At 41.8% G+C, this 24784-nt stretch overlaps 1 protein-coding gene across 11 annotated transcripts in view; it reads left to right on the top strand.

Moving 5' to 3' along the window:
* Positions 1 to 24784, top strand: part of STX8 (syntaxin 8) — a 358471-nt gene that overhangs the window by 164139 nt on the left and 169548 nt on the right. The window lies entirely within an intron of this gene.

The following is a 24784-nucleotide window of genomic DNA, read 5'->3' as shown; positions in this document are numbered from 1 at the left end:
GCGGGTCCACATTTTACCTTTGGTCAGTGCTTGCCAGTTGATGTGCAGTAACAGAGTAGGGGGGTTGAACTGCCATCCTCTCTGTCTCCAGTGAAAATACCCACTTAGCCCTGGTCAGTCTGCCTGTGAGAAAAGAATTTCCTACTCATGACAGTTTGGGTGAGTTCGGCTCCCCGATGTTGCTCTTGGCCTGTCTTCCACCACTGGCCTAGTTCAGCTCCCTGTTACCTCTCAGTGCTGTTGCACAGCCTCCTCTCTGCTATTTTTTTCTCTAGTAAGCTCCTTGAGGGTCGGGTTGTGTCTCCATCAGTCATTCTTACACGTCTAGGACTTAGCCCAGTATCTGACACATAGTGTCCAGTTACTATTAAGTAGGCACCCTTTGTCCTATTGCAACTTTTCTCCCTAAAGCAAACATCTCATCATGTTCTGAAATCCTCATGAGTTTTTTCTTTGATCATGCCCGTTCTCTACTTCCTTTACACCCCTCAATCTATAGTTCGGCAGTTCTCAACCTATTTTTATCTTCTATCAGAACTCTGAAGACAAATTATATTTACATGCAGAAAGCACTCTGTGAACAAATATGTGTTTTGACAGAAACTCTCAAATGCTGAAAGGAATGAGGGCGCTGAGATAATGTCGAGAGCACATCAGTTATGGTGATCTATGGCACAGAACAGAGAGCCTGGGTGTGGGGGAATGCACATGAGTAACTTCCCTTTTAGGGTAATTTTTAAAATTTGCTGCTATGAGGCCGGGTGTGGTGGCTCATACCTGTAATCCCAGCACTTTGGGAGGCCGAGGTGGGTGGATCACCTGAGGTCGGGGGTTTGAGACCAGACTGACCAACATGGAGAAACCTCGTCTCTACTAAAAATACAAAATTAGCCAGGCATGGTGGCGAATGCCTGTAATCCCAGCTACTCGGGAGGCTGAGGCAGGAGAATCACTTGAACCCGGGAGACAGAGGTTGCGGTGAGCCGAGATCGCACCATTGAATTCCAGCCTGAACTCCGTCTCAAAAATAATAATAATAATAAAGTAAAATTTGCTGCTGTGATTAGTCACTTTCAGTGTTTATTCTGAACCAATTTTAGATTTATGGAAAAGTTGCAAAAATAATGCAAAGAGCTTTCTTACCTCCCTCACCCCAGTTTCCCTAATATTAGCATCTTACCGCTGTGTTCCTTGGACTATGTATTTGTGTATTTTTTAATCCTCCCTCAACTCAAGTTGACTGACTACTCACTTTTTACTATTAGGACTTTGATATTTTCTTGAATAATGACAAAGATATTTAACTTTTTAGACTTTTGGGTTCCATATACTTATATTCTTTTATAGCTTGTCTATACCACTTTTAATACAGTGACTTCCAACATTTTTAGATCATGCATCCCATTAGTAGAAATTATGAGCAACCCTCTCGAATATTTTTATAATTGTATTTGGAAAATTATATATACTACTGTTCTATATGTTACCTTGCTTCTAAAAAGGCTGAGAGATTAAGGAGTAAATGCAGCATATTAATGAAAATGTCAGTATTTTCTTTCCACATTCCAATGAATCATCTTGTACAACCAAGTTTGCAGATTATTGGCTTGAATTACTATTTTGGCTTAAAATTCTCCCTCCTTTCCTGACAGAAATGGAACCTAGTGAGGAAATGATCCTGTTATGTATATTGTTTTAACATTGATTATCCCAGACCATGTAACATAGGAATTTTTCTGATGTGCAATTTGGAAACAGCTGAACTGCTTTTGAGAATTTTATAAACCAAGTTTACTTGAAAACTTTGTGATTAATTAGGCAAAACAGTTTCTCTTAAAGCAAAGCTGTGGACTGTGTTTTTCCTGGTGTTGAGAACATTAGTTTTATAGCCGGGGATTTTAGGGTCTTCATGCTACAACAAAGACTTTTTTCAGATCTAAGCACGGTATGAAAAATAAGACACTTTGCAAGGTGCTTGGGAAAGTTCTAAGCAGCTCCCAAGTGGGGAAGCCTTTGTTCTGGAGGAAGAGGCCTGACTTCAAGGGTTAATCAGAGAGACATTGAGAACATCATTCACTGCTAGTATAGGTCAGAGAGAAAAGTTCACATCTGGGTGTTACTGACCACCAAGCCCTTTCTTGTGGTCCTTTCAGAAGTGATATATTGTTAAGTATCCCAAGAGTACAAACCTCTAGGGTAGATTTATTGGAGGAAAATGTTCCTTGTCCACATGATAAAGTATATATTTGTTTGCCTTGAAACTCAGGTAGGAAGAATTATGGACTTTGCGGTGGTTGTTATTTGAGCAAATAATGCTAACAAGTAATACTTGCTAAGTGTTCAGATTAGCACCTAACACAGTGCCTGGCATACTGTAAATGTTTGTTGATTGCCCATGGAGTAAATGAGTTGAGATTTTTTGAGACTGCTTGGTTTTGCTGTGTAACCATTTGTTAAGCTGTACACATAAGTTTTGCTTTTCTCTTTGCGTGTGACATCTCATGATAATGTTTTTTAAACATTTTAGGAAAAAAAATGTAATGAAGTTAATATATGGAGTTTGTTTCCTTTAGAGGTTTATGGATAATATGCTTAAATTTTTTTTGTCAAGTTGAAACACAAACATTAGAGTGTTTGCTTGTCAACACATGGAATTTGGCAATTAATTTACATTTGGAAAACCCATTCCAATTGTGAACATTTTAGAGAACAAGGTTTCCAAGTTTATCTTGCTAACAGCCAAGAACAGCTGCGCTATGCGTAGCGTTTCAGATGGCTTCTCTGTGACATCTGCGAAAATAGACAACTCCAGTAACCGAGCGTGCCTGATTGCATGGCACGTTACTTACGACGTATGGGAGCCAGTCTCCACTGTAATGGAAGACAAATGCTGATTTGTACAAAAACACTTATTTGACTTAAATATAAACTCTATTAGATAATGAATAGTAAGGAAGGAAACTTACAGTTTTAGCAAAAAGTGTAAAATTCGCTATTTAATTTTTACTTATACGTGCTTTGAGAATAAACAGATGATTCTTTATCGACAGATGTAATTTGAAATACAAATGAACAAATCAATAATAAGCAATGATGACTTGTCTGGTAGTGATGTTATGACCATTATTATCAGAAATGAAAGAGAAATTCAGAATCCGTGCCATTCATGCAAGCATGAAACAGAATGGAAGATATTTGGGTGGGATGAAGGTAGAGGGAGCAACACCTGCACAGCCATCGCTTTTGTCTATTCTCTTGCCAAAGTGGTTTTTGGATTTCTTTCCCTTGCATTCCATTTCTCCCTCCCCCACCCCCAATCCTTTCGTGCTTACGATTCATAGGAAAAGACAAGATCAATCTTTTAAAAATCAGCTGGCTAATTAGAGGTGACCATGGGGCAGTTTCTAAGTTTATAGATGTTCCAATGATTAACTGTGGCAAAGGAGATTTCTTTTACTCTTGTACAGACTGTTTTAGTTTTCACTAATAAAAGCATTCACAAGGGAGGAACCACTGACCTGACTTCCCCCCCCCCCCCAGTGCTTCCAATTAGGGATCTATTATCTCATTCCAGATAATTGGAAAAGGATATTCAAAACACGACTTCGTGTAAATATGGTTTTTGCCTGCATTATATTACTAGGAGTTCCGAACACATCTGGAGAGAAGGCGGCCCCAGGGACATTAAAGTGTACTGTTTTGGTTGGCACAGTGACATAATAGTATATGCCAATTTGTAATGGCTTTTGGAAACAGGCAGTTTTAAACTCTCCCTGAACTATTCCCCCGAGAAATTATTCAATTAAGTACAACTAAAATTAATGTTTAGCATTTTTTGTTTAAATAAAATAGGCGGCTATAAAGGGAAATCCGTGATTCATGCTGTGTTCTTATTTAACTCCAAAATCAAGCTCCTAAGAAATAATTGAGTGTCCTGGCATCAGTGCCTTTTCCAGAAGATACGTAGTTGGCAGATTCTCCTTAGCACTTTCATGGTATACAAATGATTCTGTTACTATCTAGACAGCTTTGAACACCAGGTGTCTGCCTAGTTTCTACGCCTGCAGGCACCATGGGGGGAAAGACTCCTTTTTCTCCTAAGTTGGTGCTGCCCAAACTTAATGGGCATAGGTATCACCCCCAGGTGATATCTTGTTAAAATGAAGATTTCGATTTGTTAGATTTGAGGTGTGGAGTCTGAGATTCTGTAGATAACCAGCTCCGGTGGGGGTGGGGGGTGCCGGGGGGCAGTGGCTGTTGCTGGCTGAGGACCGCACTTGAAATAGCGAGGTTCTGAGCAGTGGGTGGGGGTAGGGGGAACCTGGACTTAACTCTGATTTCCAGTTTGTGGCTTGGCCCGAGTGCATTCCAGTTAGGTAACGATTCTTTCTTCTGTTCCTAGTGTACGTCTTTCCTTATTTCTCAGAATCCCCAGTTCTCCTGGACCTGCACAGGACCCTCACGTAGACTTTTCTGGAAGAGGGTGTTTCTGATTCATTAATCACAGGAGTAATGGCTTCCGTTCTTTTGTTACATGTCTTCCCGAAATCCAGATACATTGTCTACCCCATTTTCTCTGTCCCATCTTTTTGTAGCTGTGATATAAAGAAAAACATTAACCTGACATTCCTTAGTCTATGTTACTAAACACGTAGACCAGAGCCCTGGTGAGTGAAAGGGTGTGTGAGTAAGCGTGGCTCTGCGGTGTTTATCCGAGCATCATTACTTCCAAGGTTTGGCTTCTCAGCTCTTAGGTTCAGAACTTTGATGGTCAGTTTACTCAAGCGTGGTCTGATGGAGACATGGCTAAAAATCCACAGTAGGTGAAAGCTCTTGTAAGACTGAATCATAACCCAGGGTGGTTTTTATCCGTATATGAGATATGGTATTCTACAAGAAAGATTATGATGTTTATGACTACCTCACTGGCTATCCCTTTCCTGCGGATAACTAATTTATAGAGAATTACTAGATGGATAAAGATTGAGGCATCCTTATAGTGATCACTGCTTATACCCTTCTGACCTTCCCACCACAAACAAGAGTCCAGAGTGCTGTTTCCTCAGTTCAGTGTGGTGTTCGCTAGACATTTGAGGACTAAACTATGATTTTTTTTTTTTTATCTTGCCCAAATTCCTATATAAGGAGTCTGGAGAGTCCATACCCCATAAATCATAAATTCTCGTCAGATGGGTTTTATTTTTACATATATCATGACTTACTTTCCAACCTGACTCTGGCATAACACTACAAGACAAGGAAGAAAACTAAAATATTTTACTCCAAAACGTGTCTCTTTGCCATATTTTGAAATGGCCCTGCAAAGCTGTTCTTTGTGGGGGGAACATTTGCATCTGTAAAGAATCTCTATTAACATAGCTGGACCTTTTTTTCCCCCAAACCCTCCCAATCCTAAAGAGATTAACTAAGATCTGAATAGGCAACATTTGTCGTCTCTTGTCTCTAAGGGCAGCTACTATAAGACTTCAAAAGAACTTTGGTCTCCACAATCTTGATCTTAACCTGAACATTCCCTTTCTATCCATCCCAGGTCTTTAGACAAACTCAACCAATTGTCAACCAGAAAATGTTTAAATTCACCTGTAGCCTGGAAGCTGCCGGCCCCCGCCAACCCCGCCCCCTGCTTTGAGTTGTCCCGCCTTTCTGGACCAAACCAATGTATTTCTTAAACGTGTTTGATTGATGTTTTATGCTTCTCTAAAATGTGTAAAACCAAGCTGCACCCCAACCACCTTGGACACATGTTTTCAGGATCTCCTGAGAGCCGTGACATAGCCATGGTCCCTCATCATTGGCTCAGAATAAATCTCCTCAAATATTTGATAGCGTTTGACTCTTTTCGTCGACACATTTCTGTTGTCTGGTTGTGGTTTTTGTTGTTGTTTTTAATTCAAGCTCTCCTTCTTTCTGTTTATGCTTTGTTTTGTCTATCTCCTTCCTATTCTTTGTAAAATACAGTGCTGGGGTCAGGTGAGGTGGCTCATGCCTTTAATGCCAGCACTTTGGGAGGCCAAGGCAGGGGGATCGCTTGAGGTTAGGAATTCGACACCAGCTTGGGCAACACAGCAAGACCCTGTCTCTATTTTAAAAATTACAGATATGAAAAATGTAGTTCTGATCATGGCATTTGCTTGCTAAAACCTTTCAGTGCGTTGTCATTGCCTAAGCAGGGCTTCGGGCCTTTGTGATTTCTGTCATATTGACCTGTTTATTATTCAGTGTACATTCTTCTTTGGACTTAATTTTTTAACATTTAATTTTCACTTTTATCAAAATAATACCTCTATATAGTATGAAAAATCAGAATTAGGCAACTTAGGAGAAGCAGCTCTCCTCGCCTCCAAGTCTTAATCCCCAGAAACAGTGCTTCTGATTCTTTTAGTGGTTTATAGTAAAGTGTCTATAATCCAATATACACTTGACCCAGGAACTATGCAGCTCTGCTTATACATGGATCTTTTTCAATAAGCATATTGGAAAATTGTTTGGAGATTTGTGACAATTTGAAAAAACTCTCAGATGAATTGTATAGTCTAGAAACATTGAAAACAATTAAGAAAAAGTTAGGTATGTAATAAATGCTAAAAATATATGCAGATGCTAGTCTATTTTATCATTTGCTACTATCAAATATACACAGATCTACTTACAAAGTTAAAACTTATCAAAACAAGTACACACAAACACTTACAAATTATGTATGGCACCCTTCACAGTGGACAGAAATGTAAACAAATGGAAAGATGCAGTATTTTTTTTTTTTTTTTTTTGAGATGGAGTCTTGCTCTGTTGCCCAGGCTGGAGTGCAGTGGCGAGATCTCGGCTCACTGCAAGCTCTGCCTCCTGGGTTCACGCCATTCTTCTGCCTCAGCCTCCCGAGTAGCTGGGACTACAGGCGTCTGCCACCACGCCCGGCTAAATTTTTTGTATTTTTAGTAGAGACGGGGTTTCACCGTGTTAGCCAGGATGGTCTTGATCTCCTGACCTTGTGATCCACCCGCCTCAGCCTCCCAAAGTGCTGGGCCTGAGCCACCACACCCTGCCGTGAAAGATGCAGTATTAAATCATACTGCACAAAATGAACTGTAATACATACTGTGATAATGCAATAATGTCATAGTCACCTCCTGTTGCTATTGAGGTGAGCTCAGATGTTATGAGTATCCACTTAAAATGCTGCTGTATGATGTTAATCATCTCTGTCTGAGCAGTTATCTTTCCAGTAAATTTTTTTTACCAGAGTAAAAAAAGTGACCTCTTGAACTTCTCACTTTTTGTGTTTAGTGCAATAATATAAACACTGAACAACACCGTGGAACCCATACAATGTGATACTAGTCTTTCACAATGGACATGCTCACAAGAAGTAAAGTTATGACATTACAAGGAAAAGTTGAATTGCTTGACATGTACTGTAGACTAAGGTCTGCAGCTACAACTGCTGGCAATTTCAAGATAAATAAATCCAGCATAAGGATAATTATAAGAAAAGGAAATACATGAAGCCATCACTGCAGCTATGCCAGCAGGTGCAAAAACCTTGCACTTAGACCTTTTAATCTCATATTGAAAATGCAGCTATTCTGTGGGTGCAGGATTGCTATAAGAAAGGCATATCTGTACTCTCTAATATGATTTGAGAAAAAGCAATGTCATTAAATGACAACTTAAAGCAAAAGGAAAGTGAAGGATCTGATCTAAAGCTGGAGAACTTAATGCCAGCAAAGGATGGTTTGATAATTTCAGAAAGAGGTTTGGTTTGAAATACGTCAAGATACTAGGTGAAGCAACTTCCGCCAACCAAGAGGCAGCAGACAAGTTCCCAGATGTTATTAAGAAAATTATTGAGGAGAAAGGATATCTGCCTGACAGATTTTCATTGCAGGTGAGTGACCTGTTCTGATGGGGGCAAAAGCCATACATGACATTTATTAGTAAGGAAGAGAATCTAGCATCAGAATTTAAGGCAGGAAGGGTTAAGCTAACTCTGTTTTGTGCAAATGCATTGGGTTTATGATCAGGACTGCCCTTATCTCTAAAGCTGCTAACCTCCAAGCCTTGAAGCGAAAAGTTGCTCATCTTTTGGTTGTACAAGAAGAAGGCCTAGACAACAACAGCCCCTTTTCCGGATCGATTTCATTGATGCTTTGCCCCTGAAGTCAGGAAGTACCTTGCCAGTAGGGGACTGCCTTTTAAAGTTCTTTTAATACTGGACAATGCCCATGGTCACTCAGAACCCCAGAAGTTTAACATTGAAGGCACCAATGTGCTCTACTTGCTGCCAAACCCAAGGTCTCTAATTCAGACTCTAGATCAGGGGGTCTCAAGGACCTTTAAGTCTCGTTCCACGTGGTACTTTACCGAAAGGATCGCCAGTGTTATGGAAGAGAACCGTGATAGAACATCTTGAAAGTCTAGAAGGATGACACCATTGATGATGCTATTGTTATGATAGAAAAAGCTATGGAAGCCGTCAAGCCCAAAACAATAATTTCCTGCTGGAGAAAACTGTGTCCAGATGTTGTACATGACTTCACAAGATTTACAACAGAGCCCAACAAAGAAATCATGAGAGAGATTGTGGAAAGGCCAAAAAAAAAAAAAAAAAAAGTTGGGGGTGGGGGTAGAGGTTGAAGAGTTTCAAGGTAGGGATCTTGGAGAAAATCAAGAGCTAATAGACACCACACCAGAGGAATTAACATAAGTTGACCTGATGGAGATGTCTGCTTCCAAACCAGTGCCAGACAATGAGGAAGAAGACAGAAGCAGCAGTGCCAGAAAACAAACTGATTAAATGATCTGGCAGAAGGGTTTCAGGGATTCAAGACGGCTTTTGACAGGCCAGGCACGGTGGGTCACGCCTGTCATCCCAGCACTTTGGGAGGCCGAGGTTGGTGGATCATGGGGTCAGGAGATGGAAACCATCCTGGCCAACATGGTGAAACCCCATCTTTACTAAAAATACAAAAATTAGCTGGGTGTGGTGGTGCGTGTCTGTAATCTCAGCTACTCGGGAGGCTGAGGCAGGAGAATCACGTGAACCTGGGAGTCGGAGGTTGCAGTGAGCTCAGATTGTGCCACTGCACTCCAGCCTGGTGACAGAGCAAGGCCCCGTCTCAAAAAAAACAAAAAACAAAACAAAAAAAAGACTACTTCTGACTTCTTTCATGACTTGGACCCTTCTGTGATAATGTGCGCTGAAACTAAAGCAAACAGTGGAAGAAGGATTGTTATCATATAGAAACATTTTTAGAGAAATGAAAAAGCAAAGATGTCAGGCAAATTACATTGTATTTCCATAAAATTACACCAATTGTGCCTCCCTTTCCTGTCTCCCCTTCTACCTCCTTCACCTCTTCCACCTCTACCACCCAAGACAGACGACCAACAACCCCTTTTCTTCCTCCTCCTCAGCCTACTTAATGTGAAGATAACGAGGATGAAGACTTTTATTATGATCCACTTCCACTTAATAAATTGGAAATATATTGTCTCTTCCTTATGATTTTCTGAATATTTCCTTTTCTCTAGCTTTATTGTAAGAATATAATGTATAATACATATAACATACAAAATACGTGTTAATTCACTGTTTATGTTATCCGTAAGGCTTTCAGTTAACAGTAGACTGTTAAGTTTTGAGGGAGTCAAAAATGTTGTATGCGGGCTGGGTGCGGTGGCTGATGCCTGTAATCCCAGCACTTTGGGAGGCCGAGACGGGCAGATCATGAGGTCAGGAGTTCGAGACCAGCCTGGCCAACATGGTGAAACCCCGTCTCTACTAAAAATACAAAGAATTAGGCAGGCATAGTGGCAAGCTCCTGTAATCCCAGGTACTCGGGTGGCTGAGGCAGGAAAATTGCTTGAACCCGGGAGGCAGAGGTTGCAGTAAGCCAAGATTGTGTCACTGCCCTCCAGCCTGGGCGACAGAGCAAGACTCCATCGAGTAGGGGGGAAAAAAAGTGGTGTTCAACTTTGCAGTGCGTTGGCACCATAACCTCCAAGTTGTTTAAGAGTCAACTGTAGTTGAATGTCTATATTTCTAAATAATATGCTGCTATTTCTTAAATGTTTTCAATCTTCGATATCTGTTGACTTCCTCCTAAGGAAGATGTTAATGTAACTTGAAGTAAGCCTACACACACACATTTCCCACTTACCCCATCACACACACATCAGTGTTTTCAGTCTTCAATCAGTGTTGATTGTTCTATATCTATGTAAATGTCATTCACAGCTGAGCCGTAGTGTGTGTGTACTGCAATTAGATTTTATTTCTTTATGCCCTTTTCTCTAAAGTCATTGATTGCTGCTGTTTAAAACTTTGCTTAGTTGTGTTTATCAACACTTTCACCACCAGTCCCCCATACCTCTGATAGAATTGTGAAATTCCTCTCTATGTTGATAGAGTGTTTGTAGGGAACCTGTCAGTTTTGTCTTTTAGTTGGAGACTCCTCCCTCCCCTGAGCCCTTTATCTCCCTGGTCCAGTCTGGACAGACTCTTCCGGAGTGTCCCTGTACCACCAAATCCCCTTGTCCCTACAATGGTCTTTGTCTCTTATGGATGTCAGTCCCCTATATGATGGGTGTGTGATGTTCGTGTCAGGAGGGCTGTGGTGAGGCAGTTACCAGACCGAGGCTGTGAATTCGTGAGGCTCTGCTCGTTGTCTGCTGTGAGCTCACACTTGGGATGGAGCACCCGTGGGTATTCTCCGTATCCATAGTCACTGAGACAGCCTCACATTAGCAGGAAGAAGCAAAACAGGCAGGCACCCCAGATTCCGGAGCAACCCTTTCCTGTTGCATTTTCCCTCTATCGCCCTCTGCTGCTAGAGTTTAGCATCATGCTCACTGCAAAGGAGGAATTCTCAAGAATTCAGCCAGTTAGTGCAGAGTAGGTATTGAAGGGTGAATTTGGAGCTGAGAGGCAATTAATTGTTCACTGACATAGAGGAATAAAATACAATGCAAAGTGTCGGTCTCTTGATAAATTTTATAAAATTGGGACATTTTCAAGTCAGCAAGTATTTAATTAGTGGGACGCCCCTACCTCATTTTAGTTGCACTGTATTATGTGTAGTGCTTTGTATTTGGATTTCTTCTCTATGCTTGGAAAGAAATGCAAGAAGCAGTGTTGGGATAAAATGAGATATATTAGTAAATGATTTAAAAATACATTAAAAAAAAACAAAATACAAGGGCAATTGAAAACGTACATATAATCAGAAAATCAAAGATACGTGGGCCAACTGTGGCTCTAAGAGACCTGCCTCTGGAAAGTGCTGGTACAGAGCTCTTCCCTTCACATCCCCCTTTTAGAAAGCTGAAAACACACCTAAAAAATGTCTGAAGTGTGAAGACTAGGTAGAAAATGGTAGATAAAGGAGGAATGCTCTCTTGTGAAGTAGGGAAAACTTCTTCAAGTTATTTATTTCTTTTTAAAGCAAGAGCACATGGTTAACTTCAGCTTTCTAACTGACAGATGTCATGGTACTGAATCTCTCAGCATCTCAGTTTTACCCAACTATCTGGGCTTCGTCAGAGATCTCCTATAAGAAAGAGAAATACGGGGAAACCAAGGTGATGTTCCTAAGGAATGAGAAAAATGCAGACTATGTTTAGTCTAGAGTTAGACCTGAAATTTGAGACAGGAGAGGCACGAGCTTCTGAGTAAAGCATTCGCATTGAAATCCAGAGACCCGTCTTCTCCTGCCCTAGCACTTATTAGTGGGGTAACTTGGACAAGTTACGTAATCCGTGTAGGCCTCTTCTGACATCTATAAAATACTCTAACAGCTCCCTGTATATTATTCTGGATTGACAGGAGGATCAGATGAGACAATAAACGATTTGTAAAATGGTTAGAGTGCTTCAAAATGGTATTACCATCATCATAACTATTTTTGAAACTATTCATTTATATGAAATTGAATGAAAACAGAGTATAAGACCTAACTTAGAAATAACATAAACTTTATGAATTTCATAAAAAGCTAGTCTGTTTCGTTGAGATACAAGAGGAAGAACCCTGAAATAACATTCTAGACTTTCTCAATCTCTAATTGTTTTTAGGTTTAAATATTCTGTTCTAACTATAAGAATTTGAAATTAGAATATTCTCTAAATATTCAATAGCAGGGGCAGATACGGCAATGTAAGGCTGTGATCCTGTTAGCATTTCTGAGTTCAGAAGGAAAGGAAATTTCTCAGGCTGACAGATCCTATTGGATTTGAAATGCATGCTATCTTTCTTTCTTTTTTTTTTTTTTTTTTTTTTTTTTTTGAGACGGAGTCTTGCTCTGTGGCCCAGGCTGGGGTGCAGTGGCCGGAGCTCAGCTCACTGCAAGCTCCACCTCCCTGGTTTACGCCATTCTCCTGCCTCAGCCTCCTGAGTAGCTGGGACTACAGGCGCCCGCCACCTCGCCCGGCTAGTTTTTTGTATTTTTTAGTAGAGATGGGGTTTCACCGTGTTAGCCAGGATGGTCTGGATCTCCTGACCTCGTGATCCACCCGTCTCGGCCTCCCAAAGTGCTGGGATTACAGGCTTGAGCCACCGCGCCCGGCCGGCTATCTTTCAAAGAGAGCAGAGTTCTACTAGTTTAGGTCTAGATATTTCATGAGAGACTCTCTAGAAGCTGGAATGATAAAATAGAGATACAAAAATTGTACAGGGTTTTCTATAATTGTGAGGGGGGAAATGTTAACAAATGACCTTGGCTCACCGTTGGGAGTTGTATTCTTTTTTTTTTTTTTTTTTGAGACGGAGTCTCGCTCTGTCGCCCAGGCTGGACTGCAGTGGCGCGATCTTGGCTCACTGCAAGCTCCGCCTCCCGGATCCACGCGATTCTCCTGCCTCAGCCTCCCGAGTAGCTGGGACTACAGGCGCCCGCCACCTCGCCCGGCTAGTTTTTTTGTATTTTTTTAGTAGAGACGGGGTTTCACCGGGTTAGCCAGGATGGTCTCGATCTCCTGACCTCGTGATCCACCGTCTCGGCCTCCCAAAGTGCTGGGATTACAGGCGTGAACCACCGCGCCCGGACTAGGGGGGTTGTATTCTGATCCAAGACTTGAGGTTAGATAATCATGATTATAACCAACAAGATATAGCAGAACAAAAGTAACCACTGTACGTTTTTATAACAATTGAAATAACATAGTTTTACTTTAATAGCATTTAAATAATTCCACTGACTAGGCCGGGCGCGGTGACTCATGCCTGTAATCCCAGCACTTTGGGAGGGCGAGCCAGGTGGATCATCTGAGGTCGGGAGTTTGACACCAGCCTGACCAACATGGTGAAACCCCGTCTCTACTAAAAATACAAAAATTAGCCAGGCGTGGTGGCGGGCACCTGTAGTCCAGCTACTTGGAAGGCTGAGGCAGGAGAATCGCTTGAACCCAGGAGGTGGAGGTTGCAGTAAGCCGAGATCGCACCATTGCACTCCAGCCTGGTGACAGCGTGAGACTCTGTCTCAAAAAATAAATAAATAGCCGGGCGCGGTGGCTCACGCCTGTAATCACAGCACTTTGGGAGGCCAAGGCGGGCGGATCACGAGGTTAGGAGATCGAGACCATCCTGGCTAACCCGGTGAAACCTCGTCTCTACTAACAGTACAAAAAATTAGCCAGGTGTGGTGACGGGCGCCTGTAGTCCCAGCTACTCTGGAGGCTGAGGCAGGAGAATGGCGTGAACCCGGGAGGCGGAGGTTGCAGTGAGCCGAGATCGCGCCACTGCACTCCAGCCTGGGTGACAGAGCGAGACTCCGCCTCAAAAAATAAATAAATAAATAAATAAATAATTCCACTGACTATGCAAAAGCCCCCAAGTTATTATAAAATGTATACACAACATACAGACACACTCAACTGGATCATAAATTTGGCCTCACAAGCTAACATGTTCATTTTAGTAACTATTTATTACATATTTACTTAATATTTTGGAAGACACGGGGGAAACGTGAGCGATCTCATCTTTCAAACAAAGCAAAAAAAAAAAAAAAAAACCAAAACAGGACAAACAAGACAGGCTTGGGATGTTTGAGCTGATGTCCTTTTTCTTTCTTCGACATTTGTTTCTGAATGTTGCAAGAAAGCTGCCAGAATCAGACAGGTTGCACTGCAGACCCAGCTTTGCCACTCCTCAGCTGTGTCACTTTGCGCAAACCGCTTAACCTTGTTGAGCTTGACCTTTAGTAACACTTGCCTCACATGCCAGCCTAAGGAAACAGTACCTTGCTCATAGGAGCCACTCGGGAATTGCTATGATCCCTTAGTAGGTTCTCATTCTTCCATGTAAATGGGGATGCTGTGAGAATGGAAGAAATGGGCCTGCTGAGATTTCTTCTGGAACCTGAAGTTCATATATGTGTATTTGGTGGAAAATCAGTTGGCGATACACCTGAATCTACTGCTGCACTCTTTCCTGTTCCATTCATTATCTTCTCTGTTCATATGTGAATACTGTCTTGATTACTGTAGGGTTTTTTTTTTTTTTTTTTTTTGAGCTGGGGTCTCGCTCTGTCACCCAGGCTAGAGTGCAGGGGTGCCGTCTCGGCTCACTGCAACCTCCACCTCCCAGGTTCAAGCGATTCTCGTGTCTCAGCCTCCCAAGTAGCTGGGATTACAGGTGCACACCAGCATGACCAACTAATGTTTGTACTTTTAGTAGAGACAGGATTTCACAAGGTAGGCCAGGCTGGTCTCAAACTCCTGACCTTAAGTGATCCACCCGCCTTGGCCTCCCAAAGTACTGGAGGTTCCTTAAGTGAGCCACCACACCCAGCCAGATTACTGTAGCATTATAGGAGGTCTTGAAATCAGATAGTATGACTTTATTTTTTAGAACAGTTTTAGATTTACAGAGAAATCAAATAGTACAGAGGGTTCCTGTATATCCCACATCCATTTTCCCCTATAGTTACTGTCTTACATTGGCATGATATATTTGTACAATTAGTGAGCCGATATTGATATATTATTATTAGTTAAGTTTATGAATATTTTCTTAATTGTGACCCAATGTCCTTTTTATGTTCTAGGATATGGCATTATATTTAGTTGCTGCATCTCCTTAGGTTCCTCTGAGCTGTGGCAGTGTCTCCGACTTCCCTTGTTTTTGATGTTGACAGTTTTGTGGGGTACTGCTCAGGTATTTTGTAGGATATTACACAGCTAGAATTTGCCCAGTGTTTTTCTTATGATAACACTGGGGTTATGAGTTGTTGGGTGGAAGACCACAAAGTACCATTTTCATCATATCGTATCAAGATATGTCACATACTGTCAATGTGATTTGTAACTAGTGTTGACCTCGATCACCTGGCTGAGGTGGTGTTCCTTAGGCTTCTCCACTGTGAAGTTACTCCTTCCGCATTTCCACACTGTTCTTTGAAAGGAGTCACTACATGCAGTCTACACCTAAGAAATAGAGAGTTATATTCCTTCTTCCGTGACAGTGGAGTATTTACATAAGCTAGCTGGAGATTTGTCTCTTCGCCCTCATGTATTATTCAGTCATGTTTTTTTGTTTGTTCGTTTTTGTTGTTGTTGTTGTTGTTTAATTTTTGGAGACAGAATCTCACTCTGTCGCCCAGGCTGGAGTGCAGTGGCGTGATCTCGGCTCACTACAACCTCCGCCTCCTGGGTTCAAGCGATTCTCCTGCCTCAACTTCCTGAGTGCCTGGTATTACAGGCACCTGCCAGCAAGCCTGGCTAATTTTTTTTTTTTTTTGTACTTTTAGTAGAAATGGGGTTTCACCATGTTGACCAGGCTGGTCTTGAACTCCTGACCTCAAGTGATCCACCCCCCCCCTTGGCCTCCCAAGGTGCTGGGATTACAGCCGTGAGACACAGCGCCTGGCCTCAATCATTTGTTTTTATCAATATGGATTCATGGATATTTATTTTATACTTTGGGTTATAATTCAAAACGATTTTGTTGTTCAGAATCTTCCACCTTTGGTTATCGAGAACTCTTCTAGTTGGCTTCTGTGTTCCTCTGACATTCAATGTGGGTTTGTTCTCAAATCCATCGCCACATGGATTGTTCTAGCCTCATCCTCTTGCTTGTCTGTAGACTATCACTCCAACAGTGAGAGTTTGGCCCCCACTGTCTGCTAGTCATGTCCTTAGTTGCTTTTGTTGTTGTTGTTTTTCAACATGGAGTCTTGCTCTGTCCCCCAGGCTGAAGTGCAGTGGCACGATGTCGGCTCACTGCAACCTCTCCCTCCCGGGTTCAAGCAATTCTCCTGCCTCAGCCTCCTGAGTAGCTGAGATTACAGGCACGTGCCACCACGGCCGGCTAATTTTTGTATTTTTAGTAGAGACAGGGTTTCACCATGTTGGTCAGACTGGTCTCAAACTCCTGACCTCATGACCCGCCCGCCTCAGCCTCCCAAGGTGCTGGGATTATAGGCGTGAGCCACCGCGCCTGGCCCATGTCCTTAATTGTTTGGTGCCAGTGTACATGTATAGCAGTGTCAGAATCGTTAACCTGTACCCCCATGGGAAACAACTTTACCAACTAGAATTCAGGGCTTATGTGCAAGTCTTTTCGCTTTTAGTCTTATAGATGCCACTCATTTCCACAGCTACTTAGGTCAGCACCTTCTCTTCCCACCTCTTTCGGTGATGTTGTTGCATGCGTTTGTAATACAGTTTGATGCCCTTATCATAGTCTGCATTTATTTCTGGAATATCCAGACTTCCAAATGATTGCTTTTTTCATGTACATTTATTAAGGTTCACTCTTTGTGCTGTACAGTTGTGCGGATTTTGATACATGCATAATGCCACCTGTCTACCTTTACATATCGTATGGAGTTTTTTTTTTTTTTTTGAGGCGGAGTTTCACTCTTGTTGCCCAGGCTGGATGGAGTGCAATGGCCAGATCTCAACTCACTGCAACCTCCGCCTCCTGGATTCAAGCGATTCTCCTGCCTCAGCCTCCCAAGTAGCTGGGATTACAGGCATGTGCCACCACGCCCGGCTAATTTTGTATTTTTAATAGAGATGGGGTTTCACCATGTTGGCCGGGCTGGTTTTGAACTCCTGACTTCAGATGATCCACCCGCCTCGGCTTCCCAAAGTGCTGGGGTTACAGGCGTGAGCCACTGCGCCCGGCCCATATAGATTATTTTTACTGTCTCCCCCAAATTCCTATGCTTCCTCCTATTTATCACTCTCCCCCTTTCTCCCAAACTCCTGGCAACCACTGATTATTTTACTCTCTCTATAGTTTTGCCTTTCCAGAATGTCATATAATTGGAATCATACGATATATTGTACCTTTTTATGCACACAGGTTGCTAAGAAACACATGTTGATCATCTGTAAATTATTTCATTCACAGCTGAACACATTATCATCAGGATTCCAGTCTTCTAAAATAATGGAACGTGTTACTTTTTTTTCTTTCCGTTCTTAGTGTTGTTACCTTATTAAGCAAAGGTTTTGATGTGGCTTACATTTTTTTAAAGTAAACTTTTCATTGAGGGGCTGGGAAAACGGATGAGGTCTTTATTTATTGAAGCTGTTGTAGGGTGGTTTAATGCCTAAGTAATGTACGTAAGGCTTTTTACACTGTTTCCTCAACTTAGAGCTGTTCTACATGTTTTGTTTTTATGCTGATGATAATATTTTAAAATTAAAAGAATATTCTGGGTCATCTGGAGGACCACTGCATTGTGTCTTGCTGTGCAGTTCCAGCCCACATTTGAACTTCTGTGTATAATTGTGTTGGATCTCAGTCATTCTTGGCTGTTGAGAAAAGAAGGTATACTTAATATGTAATGAAGTATTTGCTTCCAAGACAAGGCCAAAGCCTGTCACTATGTGCCGTATAAAGGACGTCTTCACAGCTGACATAAAGAACAGCAGGACAAACCCAAAGGACCCGTACATTAGCCTGTACCATATTCGTGGATTTTTTTGTTTTGTTTTGTTTGAGACAGTCTCACTCTGTCCAGGCTGGAGTGCAGTGGGGCGATCTGGGCTCACTGCAACCTTGGCCTCCCAGGTTCAAGCGATTCTCATGCCTCAGCCTCCTGAGTGGCTGGGATTACAGGTGCCTGGCTGATTTCTTGGTATTTTTACCATGTTGGCCAGGCTAGTCTCAAACTCCTGACCTCAAGTGAGTGATCTGCCTGCCTCAGCCTCCCAAAGTGCTGGGATGACAGGCATGAGCCACTGCTCCCAGCTGCCATATTCATGTTTTAAGCACAATTTAGGATTCCCGAAACATGCATTGTCTTCAACATTAAATTATTGTGGTTAAATAGAATTTGGGTTTTGTAGTTTTCATTTTTATATGAATATTTGTTTTGCACTGTAAAGAGCTGTAAACATAATGAATGTATACTTACATTTTTATTTAATTAAATAAATACAGTAACATCAATACCAAGAGGTGTGGAAGAATTTGTTTAAACTTTTTTTTTTTTTTTTTTTTTTGAGACAGAGTCTTGCTGTCATCTGGGCTGGAGTGCAGTGGTTCAGCCTCGGCGCACTGCAACCTCTGCCTCCTGGGTTCAAGCGATTCTCCTACCTCAGCCTCCCAAGTAGCTGGGATTACAGGTGCCCGCCACTACGCCCAGCTATTTTTTTGTATTTTCAGTAGAGATGGGGTTTCATCATGTTGGCCACGCCAGGCTGGTCTCGAACTCCTGACCTCGTGATTCACCTACCTCGGCCTCCGAAAGTGCTGGGATTACAGACGTGAGCCACCGCACCTGGCCAAATTTTTTAAAACTTTATAACTGTTTGTGCCTCCAGACTGAGAAACAATGGCTTAGCACATGGCAAATTTTTACTAAATATTGGCAGTTGTTGTTATGGTTTTAAATAATATGAGCTTTTCGGCTGGGGGTGGTGGCTCATGCCTGTAATCCCAGCACTTTGGGAGGCTGAGGCAGGCAGATCACTTGAGTTCAGGAGTTCAAGACCAGTGTGGCCAACATGGTAAAACCCCATCTCTACTAAAACGACAAAAATTAGCCGGGCATGGTGGTGGGCGCCTGTAATCCCAGCTACTTGGGAGGCTAGGGCATGAGAATCACTTCAACCCAAGAGGCAGAGGTTGTAGTGAGCCAAGATTGTGTCACTGCACTCCAGCCTGGGCAATAGAGTGAGACTCAGTCTCAAAAATATAAAATAGCTGGGCGCGGTGGCTCACACCTGTAAACCCAGCACTTTGGGAGGCCGAGGCGGGCGGATCACGAGGTCAGGAGATCGAAACCATCCTGGCTAACATGGTGAAACCCCGTCTCTACTAAAAATACAAAGAAGAAAAATTAGCCAGGGGTGGTGGTGGGTGCCTGTAGTCCCAGCTACTCAGTAGGCTGAGGCAGGAGAATGGCATGAACCTGGGGGGCGGAGCTTGTAGTGAGCTGAGATCACGCCACTGCACTCCAACCTGGGTGACAGAGCAAGACTCCGTCTCAAAAGGAAAAAATAAAATGAAATTAAATAAATAAATAAAATGAGCTTTTGGTAATACACTAGTCCAGACTTGGCTGTTTTCCCATTCCCACACTTTGGGAATACATATACATTCCTGCAATTCAGACATTTTGCTCTCTCTCCCCACCCCTCCCACATCCAAAGCAGTGCTTAGCATGGTTGACAGTGACTGCCCAGTTGCCCACCCAGTAGACATGGCAGATTCCACACTCCCTTCCTTGCAGTGCTGCCCTCTGTGACAACAGTGTGGGGTTTTTTCTTTGTTTTGTTTTCGTTTTTGCCACTTGCTTTGCTTCTATTGTTTTTGCTCCTCCTGTTCTTTACATACTATGTTGTCTGAGATTCCACCTTTACCGGTATCTCTCTTTGTTGTATATTTTTAAATTTTAATTCTTAAATTAACACACAGCAAAATTGACTGTGTTTGTCGTTCTGTGAATGTTTACACATGAATAGGTTTATTTAGCCACTACCCAGAGTGGGACCCAGAACCATTCCATGGCTCCAGAAACTTCCTTGTGTTTCTTTTGTAAACTGTACTCTCACCCATTCCTAACTCCTGACAACCGCTGGCTGACCTGTCCACTGTCACTAAGCTTTTGTCTTTGGGAGAATGTCATATAAATTGCATCATACATATGAACTTCTTAGTATTGCATTTTTATTTTTCTATTTTGTTATTTACCATAGCCTTTTGTATAGATTGTTTAGTGGTAACTAGGGATGACAATGTACCTACTTAAAAATTTACAGTCTACTTAGAATCAATATTTAATCTCTTCACATGGAATGTATCAACCTTATACCCTATAGGCCCTTTTGCCTACCCTGCTTTATGGTATATAGTTGTCTTATGTATTATACTTATGTGCATTGAAGATCAGACAGTATAAGTTTTGTTTTCATCCACCAAACATATTAAAGAAGGCAGCTGGAGAATATTTATCCAAATGTTTACCATTTCTGTTGTTCTTCCTTCATTTCAGGTTTCCTGCTGGTATCATTTTTCTTCTGTGTGAAGAACTTCCTTTAGCTGTTCTCTTAGAGTAGATCTGTTGACAACAGATTTTCTTAATACTTCTTCCTCTAGAGAATCTTTATTTCACCTCGGTGCTGAAGGATATTTTTGCTGGTTATAGAATTTTGTGTTGATAGCTCTTTTCTTTCAGCACTTTAAAAGTGGTGTTGTATTTCCTTCTGGCCTCTGATTTTTGATGAGAAATCCAGTCTTTGAAAGCAATGTGGTGTTTTTCTTTGGTTGTGTTCAATTATTTTTTTTTCTTTTTCTTTAGTGTTCAGCAGTTTGGATATGATGTGTTTTGGCCTGGACTTCTTTGTGTTTATCTTGTTTGGGGTTTGCTGAGCTTCTCAAATATGTTTTTTGCCAAATTTAGAAAACTTTCAACCATGATTTTTTCATGTATTTTTTCTGACCCACACTCTTTTTTCCTCTCTTCTGAGACTCCAGTGGCATGAATGTTTGACCTTTTCCCATTGTCCCTTAGGTCCCTGAAACTCTATTCATTTTTTTTTTTTTTTGAGACAGAGCTATCTGTCGCCCAGGCCAGAGTGCAGTGGTGCGATCTCGACTCACTGCAACCTCCACCTCCCGGGTTCACTCCATTCTCCTGCCGAGTAGCTGAGACTACAGGCGCCTCCCACAACGCCCGGCTAATTTTTTGTGTTTTTGGTAGAGACGGGGTTTCACCAGGTTAGCCAGGATGGTCTCGATCTCCTGATCTCGTGATCCGCCCGCCTCGGCCTCCCAAAGTGCTGGGATTACAGGCGTGAGCCACCGCGCCCGGCCAGCTCTATTCATTTTTGTTAGAACTATCTTCCAGTTCACCACCTCTTTCCTGTATCATATCCATTGTGCTATTGATCCCATCCAGTGAGTTTTCAAATATGGTTATTGTGTTTTTCAGTTTCAAAATTTGCATTTGATTCTTCTCTATATTTTTTGTTTCTCTGCTGAGACTGTATTTCAAGAGTGTTCACTGTTACTTCTTGGAGCATTTTTATTTTTATTTATTTTTTATTTTTGAAACAGAGTCTCACTCCGTCACCCAGGCTGAAGTGCAATGGTGCAGTCACAGCTCACTGCAGCCTCAACCTCCTGGGCTCAAGTGATTCTCCTTTCTTAGCCTCCTGAGAAGCTGAAACTGCAGATGCATGCCACTATGCCCAGCTCATTTTTTATTTTTTGTGGAGACAGGTTCTCACTATGTTGTCCAGATTGGTCTTAAACTCCTAGGCTCAAACAATCATCACGCTTCAGCTCCCAAAAATGCCTGGCCCAGTGTTTTTATTATAGCTGCTTTAAAGTCTTTGTCAGATAATTCCAACAACTATGCTGCTTAGCAATGGCATCTTGTTGTCTTTTTCCAGGTTTCTTATGCAACTTGAAATTTTCTGGATGTTCATATGCTGCAAAATTTTAGGTTGTATCCTGGACATTTTGATTATCATTTTATGAGACTCTGGCTGTTGGTTTAAATCCTACAGAGATGTTAGTATTTTTTATTTTAGCAGGCAATTGCCCTGGTTGAGTTGAGGCCACAGGTTCCACTACCTTTGAAGAAGTTTTCAAAGTCTTTACGGTACTATTTGGGTCTGTCCCACATGTGCAGTAGCCAGTGGCCAGACTGAGAGTTGGGTGGTTTTCTGTCCTGTAGCTCAGTTCTCAATGTCTGTGTATATTATTTGGGGTCAGTTCCATGCATGCACTTCTCAAAGGAGAATCCAGGACTTCATGAACAACTTTAAGGGGTTGCTTTTCTAAGCTCTTCCCAGTCTATGTTCTTCCTGGTACATTTTGCCTCCTGAGGCTCCCTTTTTTTTTCTCCAGCCTGAAATATAGGACTTTAGTTATCCTACTCTGCCATATACTTCCCATCTATAGAGCAATAGGTTTCTTTTCTTTCTTTCTTTTTTTTCCCTGTAACCCAATCTAAGTCTGTGGCTTTTTTTTTTTTTCCTTGTCTTTTTATTTTAAAGATTTTTCTAAAGCTACAGAAAAGTTAACAGTATATTCTTCAGGCATATCTGGTCACCCTTCCTTTACTAGATTCACCAATTGTTAATGTTTAACCACATTTGTTTTGCTTTTTTGTTGCTGCATGAGTGAGCTTGTGTGTGTTTATGTACTTTTTGCCCCGAGAGCAAATTATTATTATTTAATTAAAAAAAATTTTTTTGAGATGGAGTCTTGCTGTGATGTCCAGGCTACAGTGCAATGGCATGATCTCAGCTCACTGCAACCTCCGCTTCCCAGGTTCAAGCAATTCTCCTGTCACAGCCTCCCAAGTAACTGGGACTACAGGCATCCACCACCGTTCCCGGCTAATTTTTGTGTTTTTAGTAGAGACAGGGTTTCACCATATTGGCTGGGCTGGTCTCAAACCTCTGACCTCAAGTGATCCACCCGCCTCTACCACCCAAAGTGCTGAGATTACAGTCGTGAGCCACTGAGCCCAGCCTGTAAATGATTTAAACTAAGGTGAGGGTGTCTCCTAAATGCTTCTATATACTTTGACATCTGTCTCCTAATCTATCTCCTAATATTCTCCTGTGTAGGATGTTTTCCTATACAACTGCAGTGTCATTAGCATATCCAAGAAATTTAACTTTGATATGGTAATAATGACTAATATGGAGTTTCTATTTAAATTGCTCCCATTGCCCCAATCAAGTCCTTTGTCACTTCTTTTTGAGGGGGTGCTCCAGCAATCAGAGATTACAGATTGCATGTAACTGTTTTGCTTCTTTAATGTCTTAATTTAAAATACATACCCCCCCTTTATTTATTTTTTATTTTTGAGATGGAGTCTCGCTCTGTCGCCCAGGCTGGAGTGCAATGGCGCGATCTTGGTTCACTGCAACCTCCACCTCCCGGGTTCAAGCGATTCTCCTGCCTCAGCCTCCCGAATATCTGAGATCACAGGTATCTGAGAGCCTCCCGAGTATCTGAGATTACAGGTGCTCGCCACCATGCCTGGGTAATTTTTTTGTATTTTTTAGTAGAGGCAGGGTTTCACCATGTTGGTCAGGCTGGTCTCAAACTCCTGACCTCAGGTGATCTGCCTGCCTCTGCCTCCCAAAGTGCTGGGATTACAGGCGTGAGCCACTGCGGCCAGCCTTCCCCCGCTGTTTTTTTTTTTTTTGCCATTGACATTTTTAAACAATTCATGCCAGTTGTAGGATTTGTCACAATCTATATTTGTCTTAGTGTTTCTTTATAATTATATTGACGTGAAATATTTTTGGCAAAAAGACCACATAAGGAGAGCTGTATACGATACTTCCCGTTGTGTTGCATCCCATCAGGAGACCTAGGTGAGTTGGTCCCATTCTCACTGACGCTGTTTGCTCACTTGGTCAAGGTGCTATCTGCCATATTCCTTCATTGTACAGGTATTGTTTCCCCAAAGTGCTGGGATTACTGGTGTGAACCACTGCGCCCGACCTGTACATACACTTTTTGTACTTTTCTGTATGTGAGTTATATTTCATAACAAAAAGGTTAAAATTTTAGCATTAAGTATAATAATATACTTAGATTTATGTTTAATAGGTTCATTGCTTATCTTTATATTATTAAAAAGGGACTCAGCCAATTTTGATTTTTTTTTTCCCTATTCTTTTCAGAAATGGTTATTGAGTTGTATACACACATACTTTGGGTGACTGTTATAATGTTGTTTGTCTCTGAAATATTTTTCTAAGATATATACTTGTGTGCCTGTATCTCAGAAAAATATGTATCTCCTAGGATGGGTGCAGTGGCTGACGCCTATAATTCCAACACTTTGGGAAGCCACTGCGAGTAGATTGCCTGAGCTCAGGAGTTTGAAACTAGTCTGGGCAACATGATGAAACCCTGTCTCTACTAAAAATATAAAAAGTTAGCCAGACATGGGAGTGCATACCTGTAGTTTCAGCTACTCAGGAAGTTGAAATGGGAGGATCACCTGAGCCTGGCAAGTGGAGGCTGCAGTGAGCTGTGATCACCCTACTGTACTCCATCCTGGGCGATGGGAGTGAGACCCTGTCTCAAAAAGTGTGTGTGTATATATGTGTGTGTGTGTGTGTGTGTGTGTGTGTATGTGCTATATATGTATGTATATATATGTAAATGTGTATATGTATGTATATGCATGTGTATATATGTAGATGTCTAGATATGTGTGTGTATGTATATCTCCTAATATATTAGAATAGATATATACATGTGCATATAGATACAAAAGTTTTTGTATATCCATATATGTACATACACCTGCACATAGAACAGTCCTTTTTT

Source organism: Macaca fascicularis, chromosome 16 (genome assembly GCF_037993035.2).
Source record: "Macaca fascicularis isolate 582-1 chromosome 16, T2T-MFA8v1.1".
NCBI lineage: Eukaryota > Metazoa > Chordata > Mammalia > Primates > Cercopithecidae > Macaca > Macaca fascicularis.
Note: the sequence above shows the minus strand (reverse complement) of the source record. Positions and strands in the feature narration are given on the sequence as shown.